Source organism: Anguilla anguilla, chromosome 8, assembly GCF_013347855.1.
Source record: "Anguilla anguilla isolate fAngAng1 chromosome 8, fAngAng1.pri, whole genome shotgun sequence".
NCBI lineage: Eukaryota > Metazoa > Chordata > Actinopteri > Anguilliformes > Anguillidae > Anguilla > Anguilla anguilla.
In genome coordinates, this window is record NC_049208.1 from 46,939,179 (window position 1) to 46,958,888 (window position 19,710).

Consider the following 19,710-nt stretch of genomic DNA (forward strand, 5'->3'; position numbering starts at 1 on the left):
AAAACGAAAGCTCTCCTCTGTGATTTGAAATGCAATGTTTCACTTTCATGTGCCTGTGAGTAGGATACCCATCACTTTCGTGTCTCTCGGATAAACTTTCACAAAATGTCGACATTCATAACCTTTTAACTTGTAAGTTTGCACTACGGGACAATTTTTTAAAAGTTACCCTCGTATTTAAAGGTCACCCCACGCCCGCCCACCTGCACATCCGCCTTGCCACGAGTGAAGCGAGCCGAAATGAACCGTTCTTACCACAAACACGGAACAGTTTGATACCATATGACCACAAAATTAAACATGGTGTGAACCAAATTTTTTTGGTGAGAATGTGACGTTATAAAAATAAAACGGTGTGATTTGTCTATAATATATCCAAAAACATAATAGGTATGATTTAAGAATGTTTCCCCAGGCAATTTAAGTGCTAAACCAAGCATTGCTTATTTTCATCAACCACAACGGTTTTGCGAAGTTACAGCCTACGCAATGTCATTGGGACATATAACCTAAGCTTAAAGCTCAATTTTTTTCTACATTTTTAAGATCTAAGAAACCTTATTAAAACTTTTATTTTTTTCATTAACTAATTCATTTCTTAAATGCTTGTGGCACCTGACTGAGAACGATCATAACGGTCACCAAAATAAAATCGATGCTGACTAGGTAGGAGACAATTGATCCTGATTTATTTCCAAATAATCCATACTGTGTTACTCTATCTACGTTCTGCTCTGGATCTGGCGAGCCACTCGGGATATGGTGATTGAATGAGCTCGTCCACTTCGTAGATTTGAGAGGATTCGCGTCACTGAAACAGATAGGCAGCTCTCTGGGTCTCTGTTTCAGCTGGAATTATATCGTTAACTTTGATTTTGCTAGTGTGCCGGGACATTCGCTTAGGAGCAATAATCCCGTCAAAATTAACTCCGAGGTGCCAGTACCAATTGTGACGTCGCTAGCATCGCGCTTTTCGCTCGTGAAAAGTCGTCAGCACTGGTCCTGCAGAGATGCAGGGTCTGCTGGTTTGTGTCGGTCGCTTAGCATTTAATTAACCAACGAAAGCAGTGGATTACACGGATAAGGCATCCCACAAGGCTTGGACTAACAAATTCGTTTTAGGAAGGACGTCCACATTTGCACAGGATCCAGAATTTTGTAATTTTGTGCTGCACACCTGCTCAAATGACCACCGTTGCAGTAATACTGAAAGCTGTGGCTGGCCAATGTCATGTCACTTGTTTGGTCTTGACTGTTCACCTGCACAGCTTTCCTGTTGCCATAGCACCGACACTGTGGCTGGGATGTAATCAACATTTTGTCCTTACCTTTGACTAACAATTGGACGAAGGCGATGCTGAGTCTGTTTCTTTATCAAACACAGTTTGGAGCATGAGTTCAACTTGTGGGAAAAAAAGGTGTAAACGCTTCCATCTGTGTGTAATTCAAAGTTAAGGACAAATGTTGATTGAATTCAGACCATGCAGTTAATTGAATACAGACCATGCAGTTACATTACATTACAAGCATTTAGCAGACACTCTTATCCAGAGCAACTTATACATCTTTTTACATTGCATTTATACAGCTGGATATATACGGAAGCAATGCAGGTTAATTACCTTGCTCAAGGGTACAACAGTTCTACCTGTGACCTTTATGTTACAAGACCAGCTCCTTACCCATATACTACACTGCCGCCTGCAGTTGATTGAATAAAGGACATGCAGTTGATTAAATACAGGCCATACAGTTTATTGAATACAGGCAATACAGTTGATTGAATACAGGTTATGCAGTTAATTGAATACAGGCCATACAGTTGATTGAATACAGGCCAAGCAGTTGATTGAATACAGGTCATACAGTTAATTTAATACAGGCCATACAGTTGATTGAATACAGGCCATGCAGTTAATTGAATACAGGCCATACTGTTAATTGAATACAGGCCATACAGTTAATTGAATACAGGCCATACAGTTGATTGAATATCGGCCATACAGTTGATTGAATATCGGCCACAATGCTACTATAGACGGCGTCCCTCAACCATGGAAGGTTGCAGACGATAGCAGTTACTGTTACTGAATAATAACCGAAAAACCAGCAGTCAGATCATTTCGAAATAAACCGGGTCAGGATGGGTGAATTGCGTAATCAGCCAGTTTAATTGGTCAATTAAGTGATGAGTGACAACAAAAGCCACAAGGATTGAGCGCCTCTCTAAAATAATGATGGGGAACCTGCATTCCCAGAGGACCGGTCTTATCCAGTCACCACCACACCCTCCCCCATCCCAATCCCCATCCCTGGTTCAATTAACTGATTCCCCCTGCACACCTACGGTAGTTCATTCATAGGCTCAGTGGAAATAAAACGTTTCATATGGGAACACAAGTAGTAAATTTAGCTCAAATGTCAGATCAGTCAGATGACTGTGAAATTAAATGACTGACAGACGGAGCTTGTCATTCACAAACACTGAGGATCAGCTAAAAAATGTGAATAAATACATGGTTGGGTGAATTAAATCTTCCAGAGCAGAGGTTAACTCCACTGAAAGGGGTATGGCCCTCCAAGGCCCACCCCTCTGTCCTTAGGATCAGGTTTGGGGGATCCATACCGGTGCATTGTGACGGAATGCATCAGAGTGTGTAATTCTCTCGAATGGCAGTGCATGACATTCATACGTACCTGCATTGCCACACGGACGAGAACATATGTATATCAACAACAGTAATACCCACCCCATTTTTTTTGTTTGTTTCCTAGTGTCATCAGTACTGCTTTTAATACTTTCCAAATTGATTTTACAGATTTCACATTGTCATTGATTATTTATATTTAAATATGTTGCTTACAGATTAGTCTCTAACCAGCACAAGACGTCTCATGTATGGAGTATGTATAGGGTGGAATTTGTTTTTGAAGACTGTGGGAGACATTTGTCAGAAACTGTCCATGTTTGGGAAGAGACATTCTTGCCAGATGACAGATTAGGTACTTTTACCACTTTACAGTTACAGCGTTTCGTCTGTTACGTCCATTGGGTATAATGAAATCCGCGCCCTTCTGGTTACAATATGCGATAAAACGGTGGTCAGGAAGATGGAGAGTATGAAGACAGACGCAGGCAAGAGACAATAATACTGTACGGCATTTATCGTTGACGGAGACTTTCTCGTCAATGCAAAGACATGCAAAACATAATTGACAAAGCGGAGGGATATGTACACTTCAGGCGAACATGACAATCACTACCACCCTTCCAGACATACACATACGGCAGACCCCGCCTCCTCCTACCCTCTTCGTTTTCACAAAATGTGTTCCCGTTATATGTCCTCCGATTGGCTAAGGAACAACAGCACTGAGTTTCTATTGGCCGATGATACGTCAATCGTGAAGTAGTGCAAATCATGGTAGATTGCGCATCACTTCTACATTGTCTCATTTGACTGAACTAAATAGTTACCTTGTACACCAAGCGGAAAAGAGGGAGAATTGTTTTTTATATATATAAATATAGACGTCCATGTTTATTATGTCAACATCCTTTTTATTTTTGTATGAATGAAGTACATTGACTCTTGTACCTCACAGATGTGGATATCCTTTTCCAGGGTAAGTACAGTGTTACATTCCCTCTTGCGCTCTGTCAACTGTGCGCTAGTTGTTGTTTTCGTTTTTTTTTTCTTCTACGAACGACTTCGCTTTGGCAGTACAACGAGTTCAGATCAGCGCGTGATGTGGACAAGGGTAACAATTTGATAGTGCGCAATGGTTCGGGGCCACTGGTGTTTTTGGAGAACACGCGAGTGTCGAGGGTGCATATATCAGAGGACTTGAAGGCAGCTAGGTGGCTAATGGCTGTCGGCTCAGAATGGGATTGTGAAATGGTGATAGATAGCTCGGCAAATAAACATTCGAGCCCCTCCATGTTGATATTTTGCACTATGAAATGTGCATCTGACATTTAGGGATGTGCGCGTCCTGTCGTCGACACGACCATAGTCGTGACGAGAGTTGTCAGAACGGGTAGCCGAAGTGTCACCGTGGATGTCCGTTTTTGATGGAACTAAATATTTTCTTCATATTAGTATCCGTACAGTACCCATTTACAAATTTCATACACTTTCTTTTAAGTTACGATGCTAAGCTAAGTTGGAAATTGCGGTGTAGGCAAGCAATTTTTGTCAGTTTACGAACTTGGCACCTGGCAGATAACATTTTCCTTACTTAAAATGACAATGTAAAATCCCCCTTTATTTTTTTAAAAAGTGGATGTCTGTGATGGATTAAGCCTAACCACTCAAATTCAGATTCCCGATTTATGAGCCTTTAAGTTTATTATTTAGCCTATTTGATTAGCACCCCCAGGCTTATGGTGATAAAATGCGACCGATACTTTACTATACATAACAAATCACAACTGCACTGGAATCTGGAGTAGACAATGTGTGTTCAGCTGTACATTTTAACTGGTATCAAGAGTCCGAGGAAATGCAATTAACTACGCAAAGTCTCTTCTGCGATAATTTAGCTACATTTCGTCTACGGTACTTGGTCTGTTTGGACTTAATTTTTAGAGAAGTGTTTTAGACTAAAGAAATGCTGCTTATGCTAAACTAGGAAATGGTGTAAAACATATTAAGAGCATTATTACTAATGGGGAAAATGGTGAATGTTAATAGCGATCGTTCATTTTTGTTTGACCGAACACCTGGTGACGTTAAATAGCTTTTGCCCACGTACGTCATCCCGACGTATTTGGGAAAAACAAGACACCACCATGAACAGGTTTGGCTAAAGTCTGCGCTACTGCAGCCGCGCGTGAACTATGCATGTACCCTGTACAAAAGGCTGAAATTTTGTTCGCTATCAAAGAGGCATCGTTGTGCAAGAGAATGAAACTCCGCAGGGAAAACTGTTCATTCCACTGCATAGTTAGGACCTTATGACTACAAGACCAGCCTTATAAACTGTACAAGTAGGAAATCGGGATTCCCGAAGGCGTATTGCTGGAACACTAATGCGACCACTAGTTTTACAAGGAAGCGTTTCGTTGTTTGTTTGTTTGTTTGAGAGCCGCGGAGTTTTGACTCCGCGGAAAAAGATACATTGTTTATGTTTATACATTTTTCTGCACGTGGGGAAAAGTGTTGTTGGCGTGCATTGTTCCTGAGTAGAGGTTGGTGCGGTTTTATGGAAGAAAAGGAGGGGGGGGGGGGGGTTGTTGTGGAATCCCAAACCCTTTAGGAGAATGCGGGTTTGACTAAGTGACCCTAAGTTTGATTGCAGTTTTGAGGACTTTTAGTGGTAAACAGGACATGTTAATAACCGAGATTCCTTGGTCACATTTCACACGTTCCACACCAGATGGGGTACCAGGCTGTTATCATGTCTGTTTAACTTCAGTCCGTTCAGTAAATTAATCAAAATTCAATGAATCCGTTGTTTTTTTGTTTGGTATTTTTTGGTGGGGGGTGATCCTCGCAGTACATTGTGAACATTTGCCTGTTCATGAGTTTACTTTCAAGTTTGTTTTACCGCGTTACTGAGTTGAACTGGAATGGCCGCCAGTCATGGCAGACCTGGTGATCAATTCGGGCAGCCTTCCTCCTCCTCCCGTGTATTCCCAGTGGACTGACCCCTGCCGTTCCTAGGCGCGCTTCCCTGTGGTACGGCGCTCGCGGCTTCTTCGCGGCGTCCGAAGGCCGTGTCATCTGCACAGCGAATTGTGCGCGCGCACGCTGCAGGCGAACGTCCCTCTGTGCGCTTCTTTTTCTGTTTTAAAGAAAATAGCCAGTGAATTCCAGCAGGTGTGAGTTTGTTAATAATGAAATTGTGGGAGTTCACACTCCGTGTCCTGCAGGGAATCCGCATGGCAGGTGTGTGAGAGAGAATTTCAGTCGTGGAACATTTTTTTGTGTGTGTGCGTGCCTGCACATTGTATTTGTGTGTGTGTGTGCGCACGTGTGTGCATGTTTTCCGCGGTAGTTTGATTAGTGATTAGTGTCATGCTTAGTGTGGCTCAGTGCGTTGAGTTAGGTAAATATTATGGATTAGCATGATGGGGGAGGGAGAGAGAGGGAGCTTTGGTGGAAATGGGGAGCTCACACCCTGCACAGAGCCCTGTGCCAGTGCCCCCAGCAGCCAGTGCACCAGCAGCCAGTGCCCCCAGCAGCCAGTGCACCAGCAGCCAGTGCCCCCAGCAGCCAGTGCCCCAGCAGCCAGTGCCCCCAGCAGCCAGTGCCCCCAGCAGCCAGTGCACCAGCAGCCAGTGCCCCCAGCAGCCAGTGCACCAGTAGCCAGTGCCCCCATCAGCCAGTGCCCCCAACAGCCAGTGCCCCCAGCAGGCAGTGCCCCCAGCAGCCAGTGCACCAGCAGCCAGTTCCCCCAGGCTGCTGAAGTTTTAGTTTAATGGAGGATCTCTGCAGTGCTGTTGCAGTGAAGCGTAATTGGCCGCTAGTGCGGGAAAGAATAAGTCACAAATCACAGGAGGCCGAAGACGTCGCGGCGGAAACGGCGAATGTGACATGGGAGAATAGAAGAGCTGGGGGGGGGGGGTGCAAGACACATTTGTTCTCTTGGTGGAGGCGGGCAAACCTGCCACCTGCCACCTGCAATGAAGAGCTGTCGGGAGGGGTGAAATCGTTGCGGACAGCTCCTGGCGTGTGGGAGGCTGGTGGGGTGGTGTGTGGGGGGGGGATGCTGGGAACGACAGCTCATTTGGCCACGCTTTCCCATTCTTCCCGCCAGCTGCCAATTCTTTTTCCTTCTCCTCGCGCCGATTTTTCCGCCCCTACCCCCCCCTGCCACCTCCCCGCCCCCCCCCCCCCATGTTCTCTACACACATCTGCACATGGGGAAGTGTGACTGTGGCCCAGAGGCTTAGACCTGCACTTCACATTCATCCACTTCAGGAAATGGATTGAAATTCAATTAATTAATCAAGCGAGGCTTAATTAAATAATTAGGTATTATGTTCTGCCAAGATTTCTTGTCTATTAATGGATACAATTTAACTTAATTTCCTTTATTGACTGAACTGAACTGTAATTGGCCCAGCCCTGCTCTAGAAGCCCCCAGACCATCAAAAGAAGGTTTGCTGCTCACTGTGCCTGTGGGTTGAGACAGGGGTGCACAACAAGGGCCGATCCGTTTCAGGATTTTGTGCCAACTTCAGCTCGTAATTATTTAATTAACCCAGTCATATCTTGATCTGACATGTGCACGAGCACCAGCTACAGCCGCAGGCTGCAAGTGTGTTCTAAAGATTTAACTGTGCTCAAGTACAGGAGTGAATCAGTGTAGATTATAGAGCTGTCAGAGAACTAAAACTGAGGTGACTGGTTGGAACAAAAACCAGCACGTGGACCGGCCCTCCAGGACCGGAGTTGTGCACCCCTGCTGACACCGTTCAGACAGAAGGCACAAAGAAAACATTAAACCCGGGTTCTGACTCCTCATGGTCATTTAAACAAGGGTCTAGGGCCTTTCCACTGTCCTGGTTGGACGCCCGCTAAAACTGGCTATTTTTCACCATCCTGCCAAAATCAGATTTTTCTCATGATACTCCTTTCTTGATTCCCCGCTCGTTATTCTTGTGTACCGTAGGGAATAGACAAAGTGCAGGCCATGTAACCCTAGGAGGTCCATATGCTGGCTGGACACAGTGCCATATAACCTGTATGATAATGATGAGCCATGATTGGCTGAATGGACTGATTGGCTGAATGGAGGACGGAGTGTAGCACAGTGGGTAAGGAACTGGGCTTGTAACCGAAAGGTCGCAGGTTCGATTCCCGGGTAGGACACTGCCGTTGTACCCTTGAGCAAGGTACTTAACCGAAATTGCTTCAGTATATATCCAGCTGTATAAATGGATACAATGTAAAAATGCTATGTAAAAGTTGTGTAAGTCGCTCTGGATAAGAGCGTCTGCTAAATGCCTGTAATGTAATGTAATGTAATGGACTCTTCCCATCGTTGTGTACTTATGTTCTGGCTTGATGCTGCGTTGATGTTGATGTGATGTTTGCCTGACCGCCCCTCCACCCCCCCATCATTGAACACGTTAGCCTGTTAGCACGTTAGCCTTCGCCCTTTGGCCCTGGAAGTTCCTCTTTCTCCTGTAGAAGCGGAAGAAGGCAGCCCTTTCTTTTTCGCGGGCCGCTCTTATCAGCGTGTGGTGTGTGAGGCCGCCAGCTAGCTCACTGATCTGCGCTTTCCCTTTGATGTGCTCATTAGGTCTAGCTCTCTTTTCGGGGGGTTGTCTTATAACAGGACACCCACTGGGAATGCCCCCCCCCCCCTCTCACACCCCTAACTGGGATGCGCCCCTCCCCCTCTCACTACCCCGCCGTAGCTCTGTTCTTAGATCCCTCTGCTTGCTGAATTTGCTCGCCGAGTCCTTAAGACCGTGTTGTGCAGGTCTGCCGGTGCAGCCGCACTGATTGGCTGCCCTGAGGCTTGACTGTGCGGCCTGTCAGTCATCGCAGCACACGCTGCCCCTCCCCTTCTCCCAGGTGACCAGGTCCATTGGGCTGGGTGGCTGCCCTGGGGCCCAGTGCCAGTAGGAGGTGTGCCATTTTGCAGGATGGCAGGATGGGGGTGGGTGTGGGGATGGGGTTGGAGCAGAGGATGGAGGATGTGGCCAGAGAGGGAGGCCAGTGATCCAGAGATAAGGGCCTAGAGGTCATACCCCACTCCTGTCCCAGCCTAATGCAGTCCTGCAGGGCACCCCAGGTCTCGCTAAAACTCATGGTCACAGTCACGCTATCACCCCCGAGAAATTTGGTGGCTGGGGGCTGAACTGGCATCAAGATGGCGAGATGCCTGTATGCGCGTTCACAGGTTGCTGGTCTCAGCCCAGTTTAAAAAGGGGGAGGGCGTGGGTAAGGGGGTAATTATTTAAATGCTTCATCAGTTCATTTCAGATGTTAAAAGATTGGCCGATTAATCAATAAGGTTTCTAGAGTTGAGCTTAGCGTTTGTAGATAAATAATTGGGCTCACTGTGTATGGGGGCACTGCTATGCCGTGCCCTTTCTCAGAAGCAAACTCCCTGCAATAATAGGCCTTTGCCTTACGTTATGTTTGACTTTACTAGTCTTTGCTGCTATATTCTTACAGTTTTCTTAAACTATAAATTGTCAGAAAATTTTACAAGGCTTCTTTGTTAATGCTTTTTTTATGTGAATTCATAATGACGCCAGAATCCCAAAATGAATATTTTTCTCCTTTAAGAGAATTTGATTTGGTCATTAAAATAAATCTGTTTTTCTTGCGCGCATGTCCTTAAAAAAAGGATTCAAAGCCCGTATGCATGTGCAGCCTTCAGACGTCTCTTAAGGTTCATAATCTATGGACGCTAATGCTAACGCATTCAGCCAAAAGCGTTTGTTTTTAGGAAGGGTCTGGTGTGATTGTGCCAGGATGTATATGACGTATCTGTCTCACTGTTTTTTCCTTTATCTTAAATCTCGAGATGTGTTGGAGGCTTTCTGCTCTAGGGCAAGTCTCTTCCATTAAAATGTACTGCGGGTCGGATTTGTGTGTTTTGTCGTTACATTACTGACATTTAGAAGATGACATTACCCAGAATGACTTACAGAGAGCAATTCAGGTTAGATACTTTGCTCAAGGGTACAGCAGAAGTGTGCTATTTGTGAATTGAACCTGTGGCCTTAGGCCAATTCCCTGATCGTTGTGCCATAGTGCCGACTAACGCGGAGACCTCTCGGCCTACAATACCCACAACGCTCTCTCCGCAACGCCCTGTGCCCTATTGTGTGTACACCAAGAGGAAGATGCCGGACATTTCCATTTTCACCCATGAGCTGGAGAATTAGCAAAACAAATGGGTTAACCTGTGGCATGGATCCATCATTGATGCAGAAAGAGGGACAGTTGCCGATTTGCCTACATCCGGGTTGTCGTCCCAAGTGTTTATATTCTTTCTATACTTTGATTCAGATTCTCCTGCAACATTCGACAGTATTCCAGTGACCTTGCGCAACCCTGAATACCCCACTTTAATGGGAATGTGTGTAATTGTTGAGCTGGCCGTCTCGAAGACGGCCCTGGAGTGGGGAAACGGTTGCGTGTTCACTTGGCTAACCGTTGACATCCCGGAGTGGCGTGGGGTCAGCCCAGGTCAGCTGGCCTGGTGGTTCGCTGTGGGAGCTCTCCGTGGAGAAGAACCTTCGTCTCCAGCTCTGTCTGCAGACCGTGGCGCGGAGAGTCGCGCTCACACACCTGTTCCCCCCAGCAGGAGGGCTGGAGGCTCGCCCTGGCCGCTGATTAATTCATTAAAAGCGCCACCGCGCCGAACGCAACCGGCCTGTTTTGGGCTTTACTCAGTGCAGTTATCCAGCTAAACTCGTGCATCGTGCTTTGTGATACAGGCCCCTGACCTGGCTGAGGATCTGGAGAAGACACCATTTCGTTTGGTGTCAGAATTAGGGCCTCGTGTTTCCTCTTTCCACTTCCTCTAAGTAGTGGCAAAACTTCCTCTTGGATGCTTTTTCCACTGTGAAGCTCCCTTTTGAGAGTTTATCTGTCTTGACATTTGTTGAGCAAACAGAATTCATCCCCTCCTCAGTGTTTACCGTTTGCTGGTTCACATCCATACTCCTGAACTGTGGTTGCAAGTTCTGTTAGCTGGTGAACCTTACCTCTGATAGTTTATAGATTACCTATGTGTGCTAGCATTGACTGTACCTTCTTATTGCATTTGCATAAATTGATGCATGACATTTGAGATGGCTCATGTCATTGACTTGCTTTGTTACTTTCAGGCTAGGCCTCGCTTGCAAATCAAGTCATTGAGAATTTAAAATTAGGGTGTGAATATACAGTAGTCTTGGAAAATGTGTATGGCTCTCAGTTGAAAATGGGGGGTTTTTGTCAATGGATGTCATGATTAAGCAAGAGATAGGCTTAATTGTTGGAATATGAAAAATTTATTTATGTACTGAACTGAATCTTATGTGGTATAGGAGCTGGTTTCCTAACCCTGTTTCTGGAAATCTACCATCTTGTTGGTTTCCACTCCAACCCTAAGAAAGCACACCTCACTCAACAGCTAGAGATCTTCTCGAGCTGCTAATTAGTAGAATCAGGTGCGCCAGATTAGGGTTGAAATGTGAACCTACAGGATGGGAGATCTTCAGGAACAGGGTTGGGAACCTCTATGGTATGGCATGGTATGGTATGGTTTTGCATTACATTTATTTAGCAGACACTTTTATTCAGAGTGACGTACAAAAGTGCATATCAAGGTCACTGGAACAACTACAAAACACAGGTTTGATACGTTATGGTATGGTTTGGTATGGTATGATACTGTATGGTGTGGTGTGATGGTATAGTGTGGTGTGGTATGATATGGTACGGTATGGTGTGGTATGGTATGGTATGGTGTGGTATGGTGTGGTATGATATGGTACGGTATGGTATGGTATGATACGGTACGGTATGATACGCTGTGGTATGGTGTGGTGTGGTATGGTATAGTATGATATGGTATGGTGTGGTGTGGTGTGGTATAGTATGATACGGTGTGGTGTGGTATGGTATGGTATAGTGTGATACGGTATGGTGTGGTGTGGTATGCTATGGTATGGTGTGGTGTGGTATGCTGTGGTATGATACGGTGTGGTATGGTGTGGTGTGGTATGGTATGGTATCGTGTGATACAGTATGGTGTGGTGTGGTGTGGTATAGTGTGATACGGTGTGGTGTGGTATGGTATAGTATGATACGGTATGGTGTGGTATGGTATAGTATGATACGGTGTGGTATGATATGGTATAGTATGATACGGTATGGTATGGTGTGGTGCGGTATGGTATGATACGGTGTGGTGTGGTATGGTATAGTATGATACGGTACGGTGTGTTATGGTATAGTATGATACGGTATGGTGTGGTGTGGTGTGGTGTAGTATGATACGGTGTGGTGTGGTGTGGTATGGTGTGGTGTGGTATAGTATGATACGGTGTGGTGTGGTATGGTATAGTATGATACGGTGTGGTGTGGTATGCTATGGTATGATACGGTATGGTGTGGTGTGGTATGGTATAGTATGATACGGTGTCGTGTGGTGTGGTATGGTGTGGTGTGGTGTGGTATGGTATAGTGTGATATGGTGTGGTGTGGTATGGTATAGTGTGATACGGTATGGTATGGTGTGGTGTGGTATGGTATAGTGTGATACGGTATGGTATGGTGTGGTGTGGTATGCTCTGGTATGGTCAGTATGGCGGGTTGTAGCGGTGCTCCTGGCCTCAGAGGGCCGGGGCAGTGCGCCGTGTGCTTCGCTCTCGTTGGCTCCCTCGCTTCCGCGCGGCTCCCCTTTCACCGCGACTCGTCCGTCCTCCAACCCGCCTTTTAATTGAGCCGTCGGCAGCCTGGAGGGCCACCCGGGAACCGAATGGCAATTACCGTAACGAAGAGGAGGTCGGGCCGGACGACCCCGGGCCGGGGGGCAGCAGAGGTCAGCCCGTCTCTATGGTGACGCATGGTCGCCAGGCTGCGGGGCCTGCCACTGGATGGGCGTTTCTGTTCACACTTACGGGCAGCAGGGGATCGCGCACAAGCGACAAACAGAAAATGTTCTCCAGGAGGTGTTCAGTTTGTTTGCCTGTTTGGAGATATTTGGTTTTGTTCAGAATTGTACGTATGTTTTTGATTGCATTGTGCTGTATGGGGGTGTTAACCAGTGGTTTCAGAATGTGAATATGTGTGTGTGTGTGTGTGTGCATGTGTGCACACATGCTTGTGCATGCATTTCTGTGTGTGCATGTCTCCTTACATGCTCGTGTGTGTGCGTTTGTGTGTGCGTTCCTATATGCACGTGTGTGTGTACTTTTGTGTGTGCGTTACATGTCATCCATGGCACAGGTAAAACGGGCTCCCCACATTCTTCCTTCATTTTGACTCAAGATTTAATGCAAGTGTTTTTTTTCTTCACAAACACTGTCACAGTTTGTGAACACAGTTCAGTGAGTTCCGAAACTAAATCAACAGACTGCTGGTGAAGGAAATTGCTAATGCTTGCATTTATGAAAATGAAATGAATCCAGGATTAAGTTCAAAAGCTTCACCTTAATACCAAGATATTTAATATGGACCCTTTATAAGTGTATGTTTTCTGGAATGTTTTTTTCAAAATTCGAATTTACTGTTCTAGAATTCTATTTCTTTCAATTACCACTAGTGACATCAGCATTATAATGTTCAGTTAAGAACATTATAATCACATTCGCTACAATGTTCAGAGCCCTGACCTAAACCCCATCCAACACCTTTGGGATCAGTTGGAAAGACAACTGTGAGTCAGGCCTAATTTCCCAAGCAGTGCCTGACCTCACTAACGCTCTTCTGGCTGAATGGAAGCAAATCCCTGCAGTAAGCCTTCCCAGAAGAGTGGAGGTGGTTATAGCAGCGAAGGGTGGACCAACTCCATACTAATGCCCATAACGTTGGATGTCAGGTGTCCACATACTTTTGGCCACGTGGTGTACAGTATCTTTCTCTCGGAGGTACGTCAACAACAGCAATGGCTGCATCAGCGTAAGCTATATGAACCCTCCCCCTTTTCCAAAGCGCCCCCCATGAGATTTCATTGCTAACGATAATGTGTAAACGCCTGCGGTGAGTGAGCGCAGCGCTGTATGTGTACGTTTGGACTCTAATTTTAGCGTGCAGGCTGTAAATGTATAGCCCATGTGTAGCTGGCGCTGTCTTTGTTTTAGTTTTTCTCTTTAGGGACGTCGTTTACGGTTTTCTACCACGGGGAAAAATCAGTGCTACAGCCGGAGTGAGTTAATGAATAGGGGGAATAAAACGAAAAGAAAGGGTGGTTGGCCTCAGCACAGGTTGCCAGATTGGTGCCTTTGCTGATTAGAGCACTGACGGGTTGCCTCTTCCGCGCAGGTTTCCTCGCGTGAGGGGAATTCCGCAGGCCATTGCGCAGCCTCAGATTTAAGAGGTCGGTCAGGACGAGGTCTGCTTCACCGTTCAGAGGCGAGCAGCGAATCGAAGGGAGCAGAAGAGAGTCTCAGCCCCTAGAAACTAATTGCAGGGGGCTCAGTATCACAGGAAGCAGCAGGTGTACAATGAATCGAAGCAGAAGGGTTAAAGTGACAGTGTATAAGAACAAGGGGCTTCAGGAGACTGTGCCCCCCCCCCCCCAGCTCTCAGCAGCTCCACCAGCGGGGGGGGGGCTGAGTCACAGACGAGGGGGGGAGTCACAGGTGCGGGGAGCAGGTGGTAATTTTTCACCTGTCCGCAAATTACTCGGTGTTCTAATAGCAGGGGAATGAATCGATATCAGAATCAGAAGAAAAAAAACACACCGAGCGATGTGCTGTTCTAAAAATACAGGGAATCGGAAGGCTAAATACACCGGGTCTGTGTTTGATAAAAGCTGGGGGGAGGGAGGGGGTCCTTCAGAATATCCAAATTTGGAACGGAAGTCGCTAACGCTGTGCCGTGCTGCGGGGGCGAGGAGGTGGCAAGACAAGGGACCGGATGAAAAACAAATAAAGGAAGACGGCAAAATCGGGCACGCCGGATGTTCGTTTGGCCAGATTGGCGTTTACGGGGGAGCGTGTTGCGGGGGAGCGCGTTCTCTCCGCTCTGTGGGTGGGACCGGTCTTCGTTCATCGCCCATTTCCGCCTTAATGACTGCCTGTCATGGGGCCCCAGTCACATGCACCATTCCAGGCTAGGTTAGGGCTAGCTTATGACCTGCTGTGTATACAGGGTTAGGTTCAGGGCTAGCTTATGACCTGCTGTGTATACAGGGCTAGGTTCAGGGCTAGCTTATGACCTGCTGTGTATTTAGGGCTAGGGTGGGGTTAGCTTATGACCTGCTGTGTATACAGGGTTAGGGTTAGGGCTAGCTTATGACCTGCTGTGTATACAGGGTTAGGGTTAGGGCTAGCTTATGACCTGCTGTGTATATAGGGTTAGGTTCAGGGTTAGCTTATGACCTGCTGTGTATACAGGGTTAGGTTCAGGGCTAACTTATGACCTGCTGTGTATACAGGGTTATGTTCAGGGCTAGCTTATGACCTGCTGTGTATTTAGGGCTAGGGTGGGGTTAGCTTATGACCTGCTGTGTATACAGGGTTAGGTTCAGGGCTAGCTTATGACCTGCTGTGTATACAGGGTTAGGTTCAGGGCTAGCTTATGACCTGCTGTGTATACAGGGTTAGGTTCAGGGCTAGCTTATGACCTGCTGTGTATACAGGGTTAGGGCTAGCTTATGACCTGCTGTGTATACAGGGTTAGGTTCAGGGTTAGCTTATGACCTGCTGTGTATACAGGGTTAGGTTCAGGGCTAGCTTATGACCTGCTGTATATACAGAGTTAGGTTCAGGGCTAGCTTATGACCTGCTGTGTATACAGGGTTATGTTCAGGGCTAGCTTATGACCTGCTGTGTATTTAGGGCTAGGATGGGGTTAGCTTATGACCTGCTGTGTATACAGGGTTAGGGTTAGGGCTAGCTTATGACCTGCTGTGTATACAGGGTTATGGTGGGGCTAACTTATGACCTGCTGTGTGTATAGAATTACACATACAGTATGCAGAATTGCTGGTGTGCTGCACTTAAATGTTTGCTCAGATTATCCCGTGGAGTCAGGGTTTTATTTAGATGATGATGATTGTTATAATATTATTATAGTCAGTCTTCTTATTCTTATTTTTATTGTTATTATTTGTTAGCAAATGCCCTTGAATTGGTTTTCTATATTTTCTTTGTTTATTTACCAAACATATTATTTACCATGATTTTTGAAATCAGATGAAGTAGCTTGTTCAAGGGCATGCTTGACTGGAGTTCACTTTTGACGTATTGCTGAATTTCCAGGCTTCTAAAAAGTTGCATCTGCACAGATGTATTTACCCGTACTAACGCATCAATATTTATCGACTTTTAAGGAGTTCCGAAACACTTCAGAAGATATCACCTGTACAGGTGTGAAAACCGAAAAGATACCTGCGTCCTGCAAAGTTCTCTTTTTCTCGCCCCTTCAAACGACCTCCGTTAATGTCTTCTGTCAGTTGTTTGGCCCTGCTGATTGGTCGGTGCTTTTGCCGTGAACCGCATTAAGTTCCAATCAGAAGCAATTTTTATATAATGAATCACTCAGGCAGACCCTGCTGGCTGGGTGCGAGCTCGTTACTCATGTTTTTTTAATAGTGCGTCGCAGGCTACGCCCATAAACACAATAGCAAGCGTGTGGCACCCTTCAATTAAGTTCTCTTTCTTTTTTAAATATGCGTGTGGCGGGGCACTTAAAAAAGAACTTTGAATGATGTCCTGTCGACGGTTGAGGTTGAGAAGTTTTGTGACCGCAAAAGTCAGTTTTGAACCCTCTGGCACCTTGAAAAATAAACCACTTCCCTTACAGAACTGGACATTAGTTCAGGTACACTGAGACTGAATATATTATCGAGATACTGCCACACTCGCACAATGCAAATGATTGCAGTCCACGGTGAATGCACTTTTTAAAAATCGATTGCAGTGTGAACAAATCCAGTAATGTCGCTCTCCTCGGAGGTGCATTGTGATTGGTCAGTAGCAAAATCGTTGCTCCACCCCATTTTGGATTTTTGAACGGCCTTGTTCGCCCTTCTGTAGTTTTCAGGATTTAAGCTGCAAAGCGTTGTTATCCCTTGTGTTGCCCCTTCAGTTGCCCCTTCAATTACCCCTTCCGTTACCCCTTCAGTTACCTCTTCAATTACCCCTTCAGTTATCCCTTCAGTTACCCCTTCCGTTACCCCTTCAGTTACCTCTTCAATTACCCCTTCAGTTACCCCTTCAGTTACCCCTTCAGTTACCCCTTCAATTACCCCTTCCGTTATCCCTTCAATTATCCCTTCAGTTACCCCTTCCGTTACCCCTTCAGTTACCCCTTCCGTTACCCCTTCCGTTACCCCTTCCGTTACCCCTTCCGTTATCCCTTCAATTATCCCTTCAGTTACCCCTTCCGTTATCCCTTCAATTATCCCTTCAGTTACCCCTTCCGTTACCCCTTCAGTTACCCCTTCCGTTACCCCTTCCGTTACCCCTTCCGTTACCCCTTCAGTTACCCCTTCCGTTACCCCTTCCGTTACCCCTTCAGTTACCCCTTCCGTTACCCCTTCCGTTATCCCTTCAATTATCCCTTCAGTTATCCCTTCAGTTACCCCTTCAGTTACCCCTTCAGTTACCCCTTCAGGAAGCTGCAATCCTGAATGCTGGCAGGACACACCCAGTACTGAACTCGGCTTTGTTAAGAGCAGGGAAGGTGAGGAATTTCATAGGTGTGTGTGTGCGCGCACGTACGCGTGTGTGTATGTGTGTGTGTGTGCGTGTCTGTGTCTGTGTGTGTGTGTGTGTTTGTGTATCCGTGTTTGTGTGTGTGTGTTTGTGTATCCGTGTTTGTGTGTGTGTGTGTTTGGGCTTCTTCCTTGTCCTGTGTTTGCTGCTAGCCTGGCGGCTCTTGGTGTGTGAAGCTGGGTACTGGGAGGTGAGACTCACTGAGATGCCCGTCTGTGCTGAACACGAGGCAGCTGAGGTGAGGTGTATCGGTGTTCTTAAATGTGCTGGACGGGGGGTATTAAAGCAGAGGGGGGTGGCCGGAGTGTTAAGGCTCTCTCTCTCGCCCCTCTCCTCCTCCCCGCAGGTGCACATCGGGCTCCCCCGCCTGCGGACGCTTTTTTGGCGTTCAGCGCCTCTGTCCTCAGGGAGCGAGAGGGAGAGAGAGAGAGAGGCACGTATCCGTCGCCATAGCAACCTCCTCGCTCCTTCCGCAGCCTTCGCCCACCCCCGCGCGCCCCCCCCCCTCCCCCCCCTGTAAAACCACCCCGCCCGGCTCCACCCAAAACGCAACGCCGTCGCGCGAGGAGCGAGAGGCGCCAGCGTCACTCCGGTGGTCGCCGAAGACGGCCGTCACCTGGCCTCGGAAGCTTTTCGGTTTTCACGTTTCCCCGGAAACCATCGGTGACATTTTAAATGGAGACCCAGGACTGTTCCTTGAGGTGTTTCCACGCAGGAAGATAAAGGTCTGTAGTCGGGAAACTTCTCCAAGGGTGCGAAACTAGCGAAAAACAAGAAGCTAGCAAAACTATAAAAAACAGAGCCCTCAACCAACGTCACTCACGGAACATTATACAATAACAGGAACAGCTACAGATTCTGTAGTGTCATCGCTCCACACGTTTTAGCAGTATTATGTATCTCGCAGCGCTCTGCGAAGCCAGAAGTGCTTTTCTGGTGTTTATTTTGACCCGTGGTCCACAGGTCTGCAGGTTTTCGTTGTTACTTGGCACCTCGTAGGCCAAATAATTTGACTTTTAAGTCAATTTAAGTCGCCTTAAGTCACCTTCAGTTAAGTCACCTCCCCCTGGTGAATCGGCTTGGCTCTGAATCGGCTGCTGGTCTTTCAGCTTAAAACAAAAAACCAGCCGGCCCTGCTGCCGTCCACCCCTGATTGGGACCATCTGATACCTTATCCCAGGGGAGTCAGGCTCCAGTCCTGGAGGGCCGCAGCGTGTGCTGGGATTATACCCGAAGCTCGAGGCTAGCGGCCTCTTTAGCCTGGTGGTTCCTTAGGGGAGTGGCCGTGGCTCTTAAACATGGTGGCCCCCTGCAGGACTGCGGCCCGTTGGGGGGGGGGCGGTGTGCGAGGAAGAGGAGCACCGCTCTGGAGAGACGGAGAGGAAGACGCGATTAGAGTCGCTACGCGCCGCACGGCCCTTCGTTATTGCCGGCCCTGTCCCCAGTTTACCCCCCCTCCCCCCCCATTTCGTGTCTGTTTGTCTCTCACCCCCCCCAGCCCCCCCCCCCATGCTCAAAGAAGAAGCCTCTTTCATTTTGGACAGTGCTGCCGCATCTTTGCCGAACAGCCGTCATTTCCCTGAGCGGAGAGCAATTAACACAATTAATTGGAAAAGGGTTTGATGAAAGGCACTGTCCCTCTCTGCCCCTGCCTTGCTCTTTCTCACCTCTCCCTCTCTCCCCCCCCCTCCCTTTCTCGGTCTTTCTCTCCCTCTCTCCCTCCCTCTCTGTCCCTCTCTCCAGTGCAGTGGGTGACACTGAATTATGCAGTGAATGGGCTTCATTGATTTACAGTCTGTTTTATGCCCTTAAAAACATCTTTTGTGCGTTTGCTTTTCTTGTCCGGACGGCCCCATCGCCGTACACGTCCGTCGCGCGTGACTCGGGTTGGTTGGATTCGGTTGGATGTGTTTGGAGACGTTGGGCTGCCGTGGTGACCCTTTGATTTCCACTGGAGCAGGAGAAACGGACTTCCTTACAGCCCAAGAGTGATAATGCGCATCTGGTCCTGATATAGACTGGCACAAGCGAGCCGGTTTAATATCCCTAAATTACAGCACAGAGGAACCAGAATCATTTCAGAAAGGGGGTGGGCGGGGGGGGGGAGGCCCACGTACAGAGGGAAATGGATGTCGTAATGTAATTGTGATAATTACGTTATCATAGCCCTGCGATAACGCAGAATTACCCCCGCTAAACGGAGAGGCGTGCTGACGTTACAGATGGAAGCGAGGGGATCGGAAGCGTGGGGTCCTCCGGTCCCCCCCACGCCCCGTTCGTGAGGCTTTGTTTGCGGTGTGGATCAGCTCACAGATGCCCTGTGTACTTTGGGCTCTTCAGTGAGTGGATCAGCTCACAGA

General features: G+C 47.3%; 1 protein-coding gene across 11 annotated transcripts in view; it reads left to right on the forward strand.

The window, feature by feature from the left end:
* Window positions 1–3,424: 3,424 nt before the first annotated feature.
* LOC118233172 (myocyte-specific enhancer factor 2D homolog) overlaps window positions 3,425–19,710 on the forward strand; it is a 65,401-nt gene continuing 49,115 nt past the window's right edge. For all 11 annotated transcript variants that reach the window (XM_035428561.1, XM_035428564.1, XM_035428567.1 and 8 more), the window contains exon 1: window positions 3,425–3,627. The gene's annotated coding sequence lies outside the window, so the exon portion shown is untranslated. The remainder of the gene's footprint in view (window positions 3,628–19,710) is intronic.